Source organism: Pristiophorus japonicus, unplaced genomic scaffold, assembly GCF_044704955.1.
Source record: "Pristiophorus japonicus isolate sPriJap1 unplaced genomic scaffold, sPriJap1.hap1 HAP1_SCAFFOLD_47, whole genome shotgun sequence".
NCBI lineage: Eukaryota > Metazoa > Chordata > Chondrichthyes > Pristiophoridae > Pristiophorus > Pristiophorus japonicus.
In genome coordinates, this window is record NW_027254374.1 from 4,648,171 (window position 1) to 4,663,925 (window position 15,755).

Here is a 15,755-nt window from a genome sequence, read left to right on the forward strand (position 1 = left end):
AACATTATGCATAACATGAAACCCTAACCGACTGGTGATGCGTGGAAAACATGTTGTGTTTTACAGGACCTGAGTCCTAGTCGGAGGAATACTGGGTAACTCCATCTTATACCACGACCCAGCGATAAGTTGTCCAGAGGGCAATCAATAAAATATTTCCAATACAAACTTAATCTTTCACGGAAAATGCAAAAGGGGGTAAATTGACGTGGAACGGACAAACCTGAAAAAGGGTCCGTCATGGCTGAACCAATCATGGACATGCACGAAAAGCTCGAACCAAGGAAATCCACACAAGTGTGTGTGGGTAAGATAAAACATCACCAGGGAACTGGAGGGGACTTCACCCAAGCCCATTCGTGAATCACAATGCGGTCATGGTTACTTTTGGGGAATTTTCTTGTGTAAGATAGAGATCCCAAACATCACAAGAGCCCAAAGCAAAACGACCCCAGAACCACAAGGATGCCCAATCATTGACCCCGGAGTTCAAGCAGAGGATTAGAAAGGAAAATAACGAAAGAAAAAATCCACATCATGGTATGCCAAAATATAATTACAAGATAGAGGCAGAGCGGTTGTTCCACTGGTCGGGGAGACTAGAACTAGGGGGCACAGCCTCACAATACGGGGGATCCAATTTAAAACCGAGTTGAGAAGGTATTTCTTCTCCCAGAGGGTTGTGAATCTGTGGAATTCTCTGCCCAAGGAAGTCGTTGAGGCTAGCTCATTGAGTGTATTCAAATCACAGCTAGATAGATTTTTAACCAATAAGGGAATTAAGGGTTATGGAGAGCGGGCGGGTAAGTGGAGCTGAGTCCACGGCCAGATCAGCCATAATCTATTTGAAAGGCGGAGCAGGCTCGAGGGGCAAGATGGCTTACTCCTGTTCCTAATTCTTATATTATATAGAGTATAAACACAAGGAATTTATTCGAAATCTTTGTAAATTAGAGATGAGGTCTAATCTAGAGTAATGTGTCCAATTCCTGGCTCCACGTTATATGAAGTATATCTGCCTTGAAGATGATGCTGAGGGATTGAACACAAAGATCCCAGGGATGAGGGAATTCCATTACATGGAGAGAATAGAGAGGCTGCGATACTTCTTCTTCGAGCAAAGTGGAATACGACGAGATTGAACAGAGTTGTTCAACATTATTGGATTTATTTACAGGACAGATAGGGTAGACTGCTTCCACTGGGAAGAGGGGCTGTACCATCGGACACATATTTACATAAGAACATAGGAACATAAGAAATAGGAGCAGCAGTGGACCATATGGCCTCTCGCCACTGCTCCGCCATTTAATATCATCATGGCTGATCCGATAATGGACTCAGTTCAACATTCCTGTCCGCTACCAATGTCCCCGTATTCCCTTATCGGTTTAGAAACTGTTTCTCTCTATCATAAAGTTATTCAATGACCCAGTTTCCTCAGCTCTCTGAGGCAGTGAATTCTACAGATATCAACCCTCTGAGAGAAGAAATGCCTTCTCATCTCAGTGTTAAATTGTCGGCCCCTTACTCCAAGATTATGCTTCCTAATTCTAGTCTCCCCCATCAGTGGAAACATCCCATTTGCATCCACTTTCTCGAGCCCCTCGTAATCTTATACGTTTCGATAAGATCACCTCTCATTCGTATTTAAGTTATATACCAAATAAATAGCCACTGGGCTGATGAGGAGAGTTTTTTATGCACCACGTTATCATGATCTGGAATGCACTGCTCGAAAAGGTTTTTGAGTCCGCTTCAACGGTAACTTTCAAAATGTAATTGGATATATCGTTTAAAGGGAAACATTCACAGGGCAATGGGGAAAGAGCACTGTAGTGGGACTAATGGGTTGCACTTTCAAAGAGCCTACACAATCATGATGGTTCGAATGGCCTCATTCTGTGCTGTGTCATTCTGTGATTGCTTTTAAATGTAATTAGTTAAGTAATATATGACTTGGTTTAGTATTAACTGTTATGGGTTACCATCCTTACTTTTACTGACTTGTTATAAGGGATAGATTAATGCATCGGGTTTTGGTTTGGGGAATAATGTGAACGTTGTTGGTAATAAAATCATTGATATCAGGCATGTGGCAAAAGCGACTAAAGAAAGGCTTACTGTTCGTGTACATAATGTCATGGAATCTCAGCAAGCAGATGGGGCCTTGTCTTCATATCTCACACAAAAGAGAGCATTATGGACGTTAGCCCACTCCCTCAGTACTGCACTGGAGTGCCAGCCTCGAGCATATGCTGAAGTCTGAGGTGTGGGGCTGGAACCTCTGACATTCCGCCAATGAAGTGAGTGCTCCCATTGAGTCACAGCTGACACTTTGGTGCCAGATCTCGATGTCGAGTGCTTACAGTCGGAATTATCCTCCATGCCCTCCCTGTTTGGAGAAATCGGCCTGCTTTATTTGGTTATTCTATGCAGATCTTGCAGAAAAGGTCAATGGTATTGAGGAGCTATTGTTTTTGAAGCCTGGGAAATATTTTCTTTGTTAACCATACCATTGTTGATAGCAGCGTATAGTGTTGCTGGAAGAGTACAAGAAAGTTCCATTGGTACAGGGTTTCTTTTATTTATCCGTTTATGGGATGTGGCCGTCGCTGGCAAGGCCGTGATTTATTGCCCATCCCTAACTGTCCTTGAGAAGGTGGTGGTGAACCGCCTTCTGCATCCGTTGTTCTCGGTACAACTGAATGGCTCGGTAGACCGTTTCAGAGATCACTTAAACCTAAACTAAATCTGGATCCGCGCTCTTGGTCTGGAGTCACAAATATATGCCAGACTGGGTAAGTACGGTAGATTTCCCTCTAATGAAGGAGTTTAATAGATGGGCTTTTAAGACAATCCGGAAATGTTGTTTTCACTTTTACGGTAGCTTTCTGATCACAATTACTGCCAATAGCTTTTTATTGCAGATTTAATTAAGTAACTGTCCTGAAATGCCCCGGCTGCCATAGTGGGCTTTTATATCTCCAGGTCATTATTTGATTATTAGTCCAGTAAAATAACCACTCTGCGACCGTTCTCGGTTATGTGAATCGAAATGACTAACTGGCAAGAAACAGGTTAAAGATACCTGGGAACAGGAGGAGGTAACTGGTCTGTTTATATTTCACGGGATGCCAATAGCGTTGAGAATAAAGCAGTGATATTCTTTTCATTCCTCCGCGCCCTGTAGGATGGTGAACAGGGGTTGACGCTGCTCTTGACGCAATCTGCTACAACCCCTCATTTCCCCTTCCCCAACAACCCTGAAAACATCAGTGCACTCCCCGACCATCAACAAGCGTCTCTCACTCAAATACTTGGTAGTTTATCATTAGGTACCAACCCACTGTATCCATCTGGTAATATTGTTGTCGAGATAGGATTACTTTTTCTCCGTAGAAAACAATGTCCTTCAAATTAAAACTTCTTGAATTATATAATGTTTACACAAATATATCTAACTTTAATCTCCGGGCTCTAGGTCAGCACGATCATAGAATCATAGAAATTTACAGCACGGAAAGAGGCCATTTTTGACCAATCCTATCTCCGCAGGCCGGCCAAGAGCTATACAGTCTAACCCAACCTTCAAGCTCTGGATCCGTATCCCTGTGGGTTACAGCAGTTTAAGTGCACATGCAATGCTCTTTTTAAATGTGGTGAGCATTTCTACCTCTACCTTCCTTTCAGGCAGTGCGTTCCAGACCCCCACCACTCTTGGCATGAATACATTTCCCTTCACATCCCCTCTAAACCGTCTACCAATTACTTTAAGTCTGTGACCCTGGTTGTTGGCCACACTGCTAAGGCAAATATCCACTCTATCTAGTCCCTTCATAATTTTATACACCACAACAATGTCTCCCTTCTCCGTTCGAAACCAACCAACCGCAGCCTATCCAACCTTGCATCATAGCCAACATTCTCCAGTCCAGGCAACATCCTCTTAAATATCCTCTGTACCCTCATTTGTGCAATCACATCTTTCCTGTAGTAGATGTGCAGGAATTGCACTCTAACTGTGGCTGAACCAGTGTTTTATGCAGTTGAAGCATAACCGGTCTGCTCTTATATTCATCGGTGATACTCTCAGTGAGACTGAATTAAATGTTCAGTTTGTATATAGTGGTTGAAGAAGAAGTAAAGCAAATCATTTTGTTGGTGTATGTTCCGATTGGGGAATTGGTACCCGTATCACTGAGTGTGTCACGTGTTCACTACGAGTTGGCCTATTGATACGATTATATATTTATCTATCTCTTCAATGAAGTATATATGAGAAATAACAGGAGATTCTGCATCGGCAGAGGGGAGAAATCTCTAATCTTCTCCCATGGGACCTTGTATGTCCATTATTTCCTGGGCCATGATCTGACGTCTTATTCGAAAGCACTGGGCCAATGAGTCCTCTGTCAGTCCTGCGACAGAATACGATTAAATGTCCAAATTCAGAAAGTGGCGTGAATTATCGAGACATTTGAATAATTACGGAGAGGTAAAGACACTCTTTTGCACCGTGCTTGCATAACACAATTCAGACACCTTTTGTACTAGAATATATCCACACCTGCCAAACCAAACCAGTGCGATCTCATGGGACAGGCAAACAAGCAGAAACAAACACTCCAATTTGGGGGGAAAAATCTATGAAATTCCTCTGGGTACAATCTCGGTTATACAGAAGATCACTCCAACCGTGAATTCCCTGAGATCTAGCTCTCAGTTGAAGGAATTTAGCGAAATTGCATTCACCACATGAAATGACACCTTGTTCCAGATGTCCATTAATTACCCGGTAAATAACCAGCTCCTTACATCTAAGCTAGTGCTAGCCTTATACAAGTTAAATGTGCGACCGCTGGGTCTGGTTCAGACTGGGACAGCGGCTGATTAGGGAGGGTCTGGTTCAGACTGTGACGGGGGCTGATTCGAGATGGTCTGGTTCAGACTGGGGCAGTATAATGATTAATGAGTTTCTGATTCAGACTGGGACAGGGACTGATTCGGGAGTTTATGGTTCAGACTGGGACAGGAGTGATTGGGTATTTCTGATTCCGACTTGAACAGGGACAGATTGGCGAGTTTCTGGTTCAGTCTGAGACAAGGACTGATTAGATAAGGATCTGCTTTGGTCTGGCAAATGGACGAATAAGGGAGATTCTGTTTCAGACTGGGACAGGCACTGATTAGGAAGGGTCAGGTTCAGTCTGGGAAAGGGAACGATAAGGGTGTTTCGGGTTCAGACTGGGACAGCGAAAAATAGGGAGGCTTTGTTCCAGACAGGGATAGGGATTGAATGGGGAGCTTCTGGTTCAGACTGGGAGCGGGGCTTATTATGGAGTTGATGGTTAATTCTGGGACAGACTGGGACAGGTATTCTGGTTCAGACTCGGACAGGGACAGATTAGGAAAGGTGTGGTTCAGACTGGGACAGGGCTGATTCGTGAGTTTCTGGTTCAGCTTGGGACAGGGTCTGATTCCGGAGTTTCTGGCTCAGTCTGGGACAGGAACTGATTAGGGAGCTTCTGGTTCAGACTTTGACAGTGTCTGATTTGGGACGGTCTGCTTCAGATAGAGACAGGGATTGATTAGGGTGTTTCTTGTTCAGTCTGGGATTGGGACTGATCACACAGTTTCTGGTTCAGACTGGGCAGGCAATGAATAGAGAGATTTTGGTTCAGCCTGGATAGGGTCTGGTTAAGGACGGACAGGTTCAGCGTACGACAGGGACTGATTATCGAGTTTTTTGTTCCGCCTAGGATAGGACTGATTAGGAATATTTTGCTTCACTCTGGAACAGTGACTGATTCGGGAGTTTCCAGTTCAGACTGCGAAAGTTGCTGATTAGGGAGTTTCTGTTTCAGTGTGTGAGATGAACTGATAAGGGAATTTCAGGTTCAGTCTGGAACAGGGACTGATTAGTGAGTTTTGGATTCAGTCTGTGACAGAAACTAATTAGGGAATTTCTGTTCAGTCTGGGACATGGACTGACTTGAGAGTTTCTGGTTTAGTCTGTGACAAGAACTGATTCGGGATTTCCTGATTCAGTCTGGGACAGGGACGTATTAGGTTGTTTCTGCTTCAGACAGGGACAGATACGGATTAGGGTGTTTCGGGTTCAGTCTGGGACAGGGACTGATTATGGAGTTTCTGGTTCACACTGGGATAGGGACTGATTAAGGAGTTTCTATTAAATCTGGGACAGGGACTGATTAGGTAGTTTCTGGTTCAGACTGAGACAGGGTCTGATTCTAGAGTTTCTGGTTCAGACTGGGAAAGGAACGGATTAGGGAGTTTCTGGTTCAGTCTGGGCAGAGACTGATTATGGAGTTTTTGGTTCAGACTTCGAGAGGTACTGAATAGGGAGTATCTGGTTCAGTCTGGAATATGGACTGATTCGGGAGTTTCTGGTTCAGTCTGGGATAGGGACTGATTATGGAGTTTCTGGATCAGTCTGGGATAGGGACTGATTAGGGAATTTCTGTTCCAGTCTAGACAGGGACTGATTGAGATCTTTCTGGTTCAGACTGTGACAGGACCTGATTAGCGAGGGTCTGGTTCAGTCTGGGATAAAGTCTAATTATGGAGTTTCTAGTTCAGGCCACGGGATGTACTGAATAGGGAGTATCTGGTTAAGTCTGGGAAATTGACTGATTACGGAGCTCTGGTTCAAACTGAAAGACGGACTCGTTCGGGAGTTTCTGGTTCAGACTGGGACAGGTAGAGATTCGGGCGTTTCTGGTTCAGACTTGGAAAGGGACTGATTTGGGAGTTTCTGGTTCAGACTGCGATAGGTACTGATTAGGAACTTTCTGTTTCAGACTTGGAGAGGAACTGATTAGGACGTTTCTGGCTGAGACTAGGACGGGGACCGATTAGAGAGTTTCTGGTTCAGTCTGGGACAGGGCAAGATGAGGGAGTTTCTGGTTCAGTCTGGGACAGGTGCTAATTAGGGAGTTTGCGGTTCAGACTGGGACAGGGACTGATTAGTGAGGGTCTGGTTCAGTTTGGGACATAGAAACATAGAAAATTGTTGCAGGAGTTGGCCATTCGGTCCTTCTAGCCTGCACCACCATTCAATAAGATCATGGCTGAGCATGCACCTCAGTACCCCTTTCCTGCTTTCTCTCCATATCCCTTTTTCCAGTTATATGTAAGGGTAATATGTAACTCACTCTTGAATATATCCAATGAACTGGCATCAATAACTCTGTGCGGCAGGAAATTCGACCGATTAACAACTCTCTGAGTGAAGAGGTTTCTCCTCATCTCAGTCCTAAATGGCCTACCCGTTATCTGAAGACTTTGTCCCCTTGCGATGGGCTTCCCCAATATCGGGAACATTCTACCCGCATGTAACCTATATTGTAACCGTCAGAATCGTATATGATTCTATGAGATTGGGACAGGGACTGATTTGGGAGTGTCTGATTCAGTATGGGACAGGGGCTGATTAGGAGTTTCATTTTCAGACTGGGAAAGGTACTGATTAGCGAGTATCTGGTTCAGTCTGGTTCAGGGGCCGATTACTGTGTTTCCGGTTCAGTCTGGGATGGAGAATTGTTTAGGGAGAGTCTGGGTCAGACTGGGACAGTGAATGATTATGGAGTTTCTGGTTCTGACTTGGACAGGGGCTGATTAGGGAGGGTCTGGTGCACTCTGGAATGGGGACTAATCGTGAAGTTTTAGTTTCAGACTCAAAGAGGTACTGAATCGGGAGTATCTGGTTCAGTCTGGGATAAGAACTGATTAGGGACGTTTTGGTTCTGTCTGGGATAATGACTGATTCGGGAATTTCTGGTTGAGTTTGGGACAGGGACTGATTATGTAGTTGCGAGTTCAGACTGCGACAGGGTCTTATTAGGGAGGGTTTGGTTCACTCTGGTATCGGGATTGATTATTGATTTTCTGGTTAAGACGAGGAGGTGTACTGAACAAGGAGTATCTGATTGAGTCTGGGGTAGGGACTGATTAGGGCGTTTCTGGTTCAAACTGGGAAAGGGAATGATTTGGGAGTTTCTGGTTCATATTGGGAAAGGGACGGAATAGGGTGTTTCTGGTTCAGTCTGCGAGACAGTCTGATTAGGGCGTTCCTGGCTTAGACGAGGACAGGGACCGACTAGGGAGTTTCTGGTTCAGACTGGGACAGGGGCTGATTAGGTTGTTTCCGGTTCTGACTCGGACAGGGACTGCTCAGAGAGGGTCCGGTTCAGTTTGGGGCTGAGAAACATAGAAACATAGAAATTCGTTGCAGGAGTAACTATTCGGTCCTTCGAGCCTGCACCACCATTCAATAAGATTATGGCTGATCATTCACCTCAGTACCGCTTTCTTGCTTCCTCTCCATACCCCTTGATCCCCTTAGCCATAAGGGCCATATCTCACTCACTCTTGAATATATCCATTGAACTGCCATCAATAGCTCTCTCGGTAGGTAATTCCACAGGTTAACAACGCTCTGAGTGAAGAAGTTTCTCCTCATCTCAGTCCTAAATGGCCTACCCGTTATCCTAAGACTGCGTCCCTTGGTTATGGGCTTCACCAAGATCGGAACATTCTACCCGCATGTTACCTATCGTGTAACCGACAGAATAGTATATGTTTCTATGAGATTGGGGCAGGAACTGATTAGGGAGGGTCTGGTTCATTCTGGGATAGGGGTTGATTAGGGAGTTTTATGTTCAGACTGGGAAAGGGACTGATTAAGGAGTATCTGGTTCAGTCTGGGACAGTGGCCGATTAGGGAGTTTCTGCTTCAGTCTGGGACGGAAATTGATTAGGGATAGTCTGGTTCAGACTGGGAGAGTTACTGATTATAGAGTTTCTGGTTCTGACTGGGACAGCGGCTGATTCGGTCGTTTGTGGCTCAGTCTGGGACCGGGACTGAGTCAGGAGTTTCTGGTTCCTGTTGTGACGATGAATGGTTACGGAGTTTCTGGTCCAGACTGGGACAGGGACTGATTATGGACTTTCTGATAATGTCTTGGGCATGGACTGATTGCGGAGTTTCTGGTTTAGACTGGGACAAGGATTGATTAGGGAGTTTCTGGTTCATTCGCAGACAAGTACAAATTAGGGCGTTTCTGGTTCAGACTGGGAAATGGACAGATTAGGGAGTTTCTTTTTCTGTCTAGGACAGGACTGATTAGGAATCTTGTGGTTCATACTGGGAAATGTTCTGAATAGGGAGGGTTTGGTTCATTCTGGGACAGGGACGGATTAAGGATTTTCTGGACAGACTGGGAGGGGGACTGATTATGAAGTTTCTGGTTCAGAATAGGAGAGGGTCTGATTAGGGAGTTTTTGGTTCAGACTGGGAGTGTGGCTGATTAGGCAGTTTCTTGTACAAACTTGGAGAGGGACTGATTCGGGAGTTTCTGCTTCAGCCTGGTTCAGACCTGGTCGGTGGCTGGTGCAGTAGGTTTGGTTCAGTCTATTTCTCTCTGGTACAGGGGCTGGCGGGGACCGGTCTGGGTCAGTCTGGTTCAGACTGGGACGGTGAATTGTGAAGGAGGTCTGGGTCTGTCTGGTTCTGACTGGGTCAGTGGAAGGTGAGGATGAGTCTGATTCAGTCTGATTCAGGATGGGACAGAGGCTGGTGACAGAGGGTTTGGCTCAGTGTGGTTCACACTGCGACAGGAGATGGTGAGGGATGGTTTGGGTCATTTTTTTTCATACTGGGACAGAGGATGGTGATGGAGGTCCACTTCCGTCTGGTGCATACGATGACAGTGCCTGGTGAGGGAGTCGATTTCACTCTGTTGAAGATTGGAACAGTGGATGGTGGGAGCATCTGGTTCAGTCTGATTCAGTCTGGGACAGGCGCTCGTGAGGCAGTGTCTGTTTCAGTCTGCTACGAAATGGGACAGGAGCGAGTGGTGATGATTGTGCTTCAGCATTGCACAGGGACTGGTGGGCGGATCTGGTTCGGTCTTGTTCACCCTGAAACAGAGACTGGTGAGAGTATCTGAATCAATCTTCGACAGGACTGGTGAAGGAGAGTCCATGTTAGTCTGGTTCAGACTGGGACAGGGGATGATGAGTGAAGGTGTGGTTCAGTCTGCACAGGGACTGGTGAGGGGGCGGGGGGGCCTCGGACAGGAGACCGTGAGAGAGGTTCTGGTTGACACTCGGACAGTGGCCGATGAGAGTTTTCAATTGTATGACTTGTGGTATCAATCGAAGCTGATCAGTGATTAATTCTCCCCCGAGCCCGAGTCAGCTTCTTCAAGGGAGTATAGCTGCTGTGGAGAAATTACAGAGCTGTTCACCTGTGGGGCCTGGAATGGGGGAGATATGTCTTCTTCCGTTTCGTGACCCAATCGCTCAGGTCTGTTAGCCAAAGTTTTGGGTTCTGGGAGAGGATGGAGCAAACAATCCTTTGGAGAGACAATGATCCCACTGTCCCAGGTCGATTGCCCTAACCTGTGGGGCCTGCGGTGGGAGTGAGTGTGATTTTCTACAGGGTCCGTGTTATTCCCGTGGTGTCTTTGGCTTCATAGAGTGCAGCCGGGAATTGCAAGATTCGGTCCGGATCCGATTCTGGATTCATGGCAAGAAGGTGTTGAGTAGATTCCCTTCTAGCTGCAATTCCTCGAACACTGACTTCCCCAGGGTCAGTGTGTAATGTCCCTGTGGAGTGCAGTGTCTGATCCTGAGCTGCTCCAGGGAGACGGCAGTGTGTGATGTCCCTGTGGGGTGCAGTGTCTGAACCTGAGCTGCTCCAGGGAAGCGGGAGTGTGTGATGCCCCTGTGGGCTGCAGTGATTGACCTGAGCTGCCCCAGGGAGAGGGCAGTGCGTGATGTCCCTGTAGATTGCAGTACGTTCTGAGTCTGACCCTTAGCAGCCACAGGGAGGGGGCAGTGTGCGATGTCCCTGTGGGGTGCAGTGTCTCACCCTGAGCTGCCCCAGGGAGGGAGCAGTGTGTGATGTCACTGTAGAGTGTAGTACGTTCTGAGTCTGACCCTTAGCTGCCACAGGGATGGGGCAGTGTGTGATGTCCCTGTGGGGTGCAGTGTCTCACCCTGAGCTGCCCCAGGGAGGGAGCAGTGTGTGATGTCACTGTAGGGTGCAGTACATTCTGAGTCTGACCCTTAGTGGCCACAGGGATGGGGCAGTGTGTGATGTCCCTGTGGGGTGTAGTACGTTCTGAGTCTGACCCTTAGCTGCCACAGGGATGGGGCAGTGTGTGATGTCCCTGTAGGGTGTAGTACGTTCTGAGTCTGACCCTTAGCTGCCACAGGATGGGGCAGTGTGTGATGTGCCTGTGGGGTGCAGTGTCTCACCCTGAGCTACCCCAGGGAGGGAGCAGTGTGTGATGTCCCTGTGGGGTGCAGTACATTCTGAGTCTGACGCTTAGCTGCCACAGGAATGGGGCAGTGTGTGATGTCCCTGTGGTGTGCAGTGTCTGACCCTCAGCTGCCCGAGGGAGAGGGCGTTGCGTGATGTTCCTGTGGTGTGAAGTGTCTGATCCTGAGCTGCCCCAGGGAGCGGGCAGTGTGTGACGTCAATATGTGGTCGGTGGCGGGGGGAGCACTTTGAGCAGTGAGTGACTGTGAGCTGCCCCAGGGAGGGGGCAGTGTGTGATGTCCCTGTGGGGGGTTGGCACTTTATGCAGCGAGTGACCCTGAGCCGGCCGTGTCTAATGTCTCTGTGGAGAGCAGTATTTTGCAATGATGACCCTGAACTGCCCCAGGCAGGGGATAGTGTGTGATGTCCCTGTGGAGAGCAGTGTGTTCAGTGTCTGACCCTGAACTGCCCCAGGTAGGGGATAATGTGTGATGTCCCTGTGGAGAGCAGTGTGTTCAGTTTCTGACCCTGAGCTGCCCCAGCTAGGGGGTAATGTGTGATGTCCCTGTGGAGAGCAGTATGTTGCAATTATTTCCCTGAGCTGCCCCAGAGACGGGGTAATGTGTGATGTCCCTGTGGAGTGCAGTTTGTTCAGTGTCTGACCCTGAGCTTCCCCAGGGAGGGGGTAATGTGTGATGTCCCTGTGAATTGCAGTTTGTTCAGTACCTGACCCTGAGCTGCCCCAGGGAGGGAGCAGTGTGTGATGTCCCTGTGGGTTGGTGGTGGGGGGGGCGGTGGCATTTGAGCAGTGAGTGACTGTGAGCTGCCCCGACGAGTGGGCAGTGTATGATGTGCCTGCGTAAGATTAAATTGGAACTCTCTTTGGACTGTCTGCTCAAAAGACTGAAGCTGACACCACAGTGCGAATAGTTCAGATTTTATTTAAGGATAAGCGAAAATTAATAACGGAGTTTAGCAGAAGTTTTCTAATTAAAAATGAGAATGATATTACTCGTGATGGTAATTTGGGATGGAGGAAGGATTATTCCTCGTTCCTGCTACTGGTATACCTTCTGCCCGTCTCTGGATCGGTGCCTTTCCTGACACGATCACGATGAGAATAATCCAAATTCACGAAGATACACCCCAGGAACGGAGCCAACGAAAAATCTGTCCAAGCGTGTATCTCCTGGTCTAGATTATTAAAAATAAAACACTCACAAGAAAGGTCTTTTACAGAGAAAAGTGTTGTTTATTAAAACCAGATTAATCAACGGAGATCCAGCCTCATTAGTACCGTTACTGACTTATCTCAACGCCGATCTCATGGGACAAGCTCCGCAGTTACATTCTTATACAGTTCAAATACAGTCAAAATGGTGGAACTACACGGGAAGTGTTCTATTGGTGAATGCAGGTTACAGCAATTTCATTTGGTGCTACAGTTACATTAATTTTATTGGATACAGTAAATTCTAATGATTCCATTGGTTCATTCAGTTCTGGCGGCTGTTGCTGGGGAAAAGCCTCTGCAGGTTTTGTGTAACTTTTCTGCGAAGGTCTTCTCAGGCTAATTCTCAGGCTAATTTCATTGGCAGACATATGGCTACCCTCTGGTTAAAAGAGGCATTGTCCCTGTTATCTCCTGTGGCTGGAACATCGTGGCCTCCTCTCATTATATGTGTGAGCTGTCTGCATAAATCTTGTGGGTGCACTTATCTCCCAAGAGAATTTCTCTGACTTCAGTGTTTCTGCTTATACAGCTATTCCTCCATGAACGCACTTTAAATCCTACTCTCAGACGTTCTTACTTTATTTTAATTACACCGAATTACTTTAGCCCTAATTCAGGTATTTCGCTCTTAAACTCCTAGAGATGCACATCTTCCCAGTCTGGAGCAGGGGCTCCTCTCTATACAGGCATTGGTTTTGGAAGATCTTATCTTCAACCTCAGTACAAGCTTTTTCTGTTATGCTTTTCAGTTTCCATGCTGACGGCGTAACACAGGATTTTGATCGTAACGAGTTATAATTAAGTGCATTACAATTTGAAAAAACGATTTATAATTTATTATTTTCAACAGTTTGCAAGTGCTCTGTGTGATTCTACGTTCAGAGAAGTGAGATGAGCGACAAACTAAGACAGATCTGAGCTCCTCCGTATTATTTCCCAGAGATAATACATTTGTTTCGCAGTGATAATTTGTGAAGTAATACCATAGTGACTGGTGGCAGAGCCAGGACCTTGCGTCAGCATAAAATCCAAAGCAGTGTCTTTGTCTTTGCAGAAGCAAGCTTTTCAATAAATGTCTTTGGTTCATTTTACACTTGCAATGCCTAATTCCTCAAAATACACACCAAAGCATGTATTCTTTCAGGCGGATGCAGGTTGTGATCGCCCTGTGTGGTGCAGATTGTTGAGGTCATGTTCCTGAGCTGCCCCAGGGATGGGGCAGTGTGTGATGTCCCTTTGCGGTGCAGTTTCTGAATCTGAGATGCTCCAGTGATGTCACTGTGGATTGCAGTGTGTTCAGTGTCTCGCCCTGAGCTGCCCCAGAGAGGGCGCCGTGTGTGATGTCCCTGTGGGGTGCAGTAAGGCGAGAGTCTGAGCCTGGGCTGTCCCAGGGACGGGGATGTGCGTGATATCACTGCGGGGTTAATTGTCTGACCCTGAGCTGCCCCAAGGAGTGGGCAAAATATGATGACGCTGTGGGGTGCAGAATGCTCAGTGTCTGATCCTGAGCTGTCCCAGGTAGGGGGCAGTGAGAAATGTCCCTGTGGGATGCAGTAAGTGGTGAGTCTGACGCTGAGCTGCCCCACGGAGGGGCAGTGTGTGATGTCCCTGTAGGGTGCAGTATGTTCAGTGTCTGACCCAGAGCTGCCCCAGGGAGGATGCAGTGTGTGATGTCCCTGTAGGGTGCAGTATGTCCAGTGTCTGACCGAGAGCTGCCCCAGGTAGGGTGCAGTGTGTGATGACCCTGCGGGGAGCTGTATGCTCAGAATCTGACCCTGAGCTCTCCTCGCACATACTTTTCTCGGGATCATTTCCGCGCCTCTCAGTTGGAATTAAATTGTGGAACATCCCCATCTGCTGGACGCAGGTGTCACTACTGAACAGATCGTGATGGCTCAGATCATTCACAGAGTCATCTAATTGCAACGTCCGGCCAGAACAATGAATCTTATTTTCGGATGTATTGACGACACACTTGGTAATTTAAAGCATTGGAAGTAAGACCTTTAAAAAGCCCATCATTCTTTCCTTTATTTGAAAAATATCCAGAATATTAACCACAGCTCAGGTACAGTTCAGACCTGGATGTGATTAAAATTAGCACTAACAGCAGAAGTGAACAGGGGGAATCTTTTGTGAACTGCTCGGTGTTTGTTTCAGCAGATAGCTCTAATAATACCTCCCTTCCCACACTGGGAGTAGGTGAACATCGACGTAGAGAAGCAGAGAAAATAGGTGCAGGAGTAGGCCAATCTGCACTTCGGGAGTGCACAGTCATTCAAAAAGATCATGGCTTGAACTTTCGCTCAATACACCTTTCCTGCTTTCTCTCCATACCCCTTGATCCCCTTAGCTGTAAGCGCCATATCTAACTCCCTCTTGAATATATCCAATGAAGTGGCATCAACAACTCTCTGCGGCAGGGAATTCCATCGGTAAAGAACTCTCTGAGTGAAGAAGATTCTCCTCATCTCAGTCCGAAATGGCAAACCTCATATCCTAAGACAAAGTCCCTTCCCTAACATCGGGAACATTCTTCCCACACCAACCTCTCCAGTTGCCTCAGAATCCTACAGGTTTCGTTGAGATCCCCTCTCATCCTTCTAAACTCCAGTGAATCAAGGCGCGGTTGATCCAGTCTCTCCTCACATGACAGTCCAGCCATCCCGGGAATCAGTCTGGTGAACCTTCGCTGCACTCCCTCAATAGCAAGAACGTCCTTCCTCAGATTAGGAGACCAAAACTGAACAAAATACTACAGGTGAGGCCTCACCAAGGCCCTGTACAACTGCAGTAAGACCACCCTGTTACTATTCCCAAATCCCCGTGCTATTAAGGTCAACATGCAATTTGCCTTCTTCACTGCCTGCTGTACCCGCATGTCAACTTTCAACGATTGATGAACCATGATACCAAGGTCTGATTGCATCTCCCCTTTTCTTAATCTGCCGCCATTCAGATAATATTCTGCCTTCGTGTTTTTGCCACCAATTGCACATTATACTGCATCTGCCATCCATTTGACCACTCACCTTCCATGCCTAAGTCACCCTGCAGCCCTTTAACGTCCTTCTCACAGCTCACACCGCCACCCAGTTTCGTGTCATCAGCAAACTTGGAGATATTACACTCAATTCCTTCATCTAAATCGTTAATGTATATTATAAATAGCTGGGGTCACAGCACTGAGCGCTGTGGCACTCCACTCGTCACTGCCTCCCATTCTGA